A 2,714-nucleotide genomic window follows, 5' to 3' on the forward strand; every position below is an offset into this window, starting at 1 on the left:
TGCTTTAGTTATTCGGGGTCTTTTTTGTCTCCATATAAATTTTAAGATTTTTTGTTCTAGTTTTGTAAAAAAATGCCATTGGTAATTTGATAGGGATTGCATTGAATCTGTAGATTGCTTTGGGTAGTATAGTCATTTTCACAATATTGATTCTTCCAATGCAAGAACATGGTATAGCTCTCCATCTGTTTGTGTCATCTTTGATTTCTTTCATCAGTGTCTTATAGTTTTCTGAGTACAGGTCTTTTACCTCCTTAGGTAGGTTTATTCCTAGGTATTTTATTCTTTTTGTTGCAATGGTGAATAGGATTGTTTCTTTAATTACTCTTTCTGATCTTTTGTTGTTAGTGTATAGGAATGCAAGAGATTTCTGTGCATTAATTTTGTATCCTGCAACTTTACCAAATTCATTGCTTAGCTCTAGTAGTTTTCTGGTGGCATATTTAGGATTCTCTATGTATAGTATCATGTCATCTGCAAACAGTGACAGTTTTACTTATTCTTTTCCAGTTTATATTCCTTTTATTTCATTTTCTTCTCTGATTGCTGTGGCTAGGAGTTCCCAAATTATGTTGAATATTAGTGGCGAGAGTGAACATCCTTCTCTTGCCCTGATCTTAGAGGAAATGCTTTCAGTTTTTCACCATTGAGAATGATGCTTGCTGTGGGTTTGTTGTATATGGCCTTTATTATGTTGAGGTAGTTTCCCTCTATGCCCGCTTTCTGAAGAGTTTTTATCATAAACGGGTGTTGAATTTTGTCAAAAGGTTTTTCTGCATCTATTGAGATTATAATATGGTTTTTATTCTTCAGTTTGTTAGTATGGTGTATCACATTGATTGATTTGCATATATTGAAGAATCCTTGCATCCCTGGGATAAATACCACTTGATCATGGTGTATGATCTTTTTAATGTGTTGTTGGATTCTGTTTGCTAGTATTTTGTTGAGGATTTTTGCATTTATATTCATCAGTGATATTGGTCTGTAATTTTCTTTTTTTGTAGTATCTTTGTGTGGTTTTGCTATCAGGGTGATGGTGGCCTCATAGAATGAGTTTGGGAGTGCTCCTTCCTCTGCAATTTTTTGGAGGAGCTTGAGAAAGATAGGTGTTAGCTCTTCTCTAAATGTTTGATAGAATTCACCTGTGAAGCCATCTGGTCCTGGACTTTTGTTTGTTGGGAGATTTTTTTTTAATTAACTTATTTATTTATTTTTGGCTGTGTTGGGTCATCGTTGCTGCTCCTGGGCTTTCTCTAGTTGTGGCGAGTGGGGGCTACTCTTCGTTGCGGTGTGTGGGCTTCTCCTGTTGCGGAGCATGGGCTGTAGGCGTGCAGGCCTCAGCAGTTGTGGCACATGGGCTCAGTAGTTGTGGCTCTCAGGCTCTAGAGCTCAGTCTCAGCAGCTGTGGCACATGGGTCCAGCTGCTCCACGGTATGTGGGATCCTCCCCGGCCAGGGCTCAAACCCGTGTCCCCTGCATTGGCAGGCAGATTCCCAACCACTGTGCCACCACAGAAGCCCTGTTGGGAGATTTTTAATCACAGTTTCAATTTCATTACTTGTGATTGGTCTGTTCGTATTTTCTATTTCTTTCTGGTTCAGTCTTGGAAGGTTATAGCTTTCTAAGAATTTGTCCATGTCTTCCAGATTGTCCATTTTATTGGCATAGAGTTGATTGTAGTACTCTCTTATGATGCCTTGTGTTTCTGCACTGTCCAGTGTAACTTCTCCTTTTTCATTTCTAATTTTATTGATTTGAGTCCTCTTCCTTTTTTTCTTGATGAGTCTGGTTAAAGGTTTACCAATTTTGTTTATCTTCTCAAAGAACCATCTTTTAGTTTTATTGATCTTTGCTATTGTTTTCTTTGTTTTTATTTTGTTTATTTCTGCTCTGATCTTTATGATTTCTTTCCTTCTACTAACTTTGGGTTTTGTTTGTTCTTCTTTCTCTAATTCCTTTATGTTTAAGGTTAGATTGTTTATTTGAGATTTCTCTTGTTTTTTAGATAGGATTGTATTGCTCTAAACTTCCCTCTTAGAACTACTTTTGCTGCCCCCCATAGGTTTTGGATCATCGTGTTTTCATTGTCATTTTTCTCTAGGTATTTTTTGATTTCCTCAGTGATCTCTTGGTTATTTAGTAATGTATTGTTTAGCTTCCATGTGTTTGTGTTTTTTTACAGTTTTTCCCTGTAATTGATTTCTAATCTCATAGCATTGTGGTCAGAAAAGATGCTTGATATGATTTCAGTCTTCTTAAATTTACCGAGGCTTGATTTGTGACACGAGATATGATCTATCCTGGAGAATGTTCCATGTGCACTTGAGAAGGAAGTGTAATCTGCTGTTTTCGGATGGAATGTCCTATAAACATCAATTAAATCTATCTGGTCTATTTTTTTTTTTTTTTTTTTTTTTTTTTTTTTTTTTTTTGCGGTATGCGGGCCTCTCACTGCTGTGGTCTCTCCCATTGCAGAGCACAGGCTCCAGACGCACAGGCTCATGGGCCCAGCCGCTCTGCGGTATGTGGGATCCTCCTGGACCACGGCACGAACCCGTGTCCCCTGCATCGGCAGGCGGACTCTCAACCACTGCACCACCAGGGAATCCCTGGTCTATTTTGTCATTTAAAACTTGTGTTTTCTTATTAATTTTCTGTCTGGATGATCTGTCCATTGGTGTAAGTGAAGTGTTAAAGTCCCCTACTGTTAT

Source organism: Orcinus orca, chromosome 3, assembly GCF_937001465.1.
Source record: "Orcinus orca chromosome 3, mOrcOrc1.1, whole genome shotgun sequence".
NCBI classification, from domain to species: Eukaryota; Metazoa; Chordata; class Mammalia; order Artiodactyla; family Delphinidae; genus Orcinus; species Orcinus orca.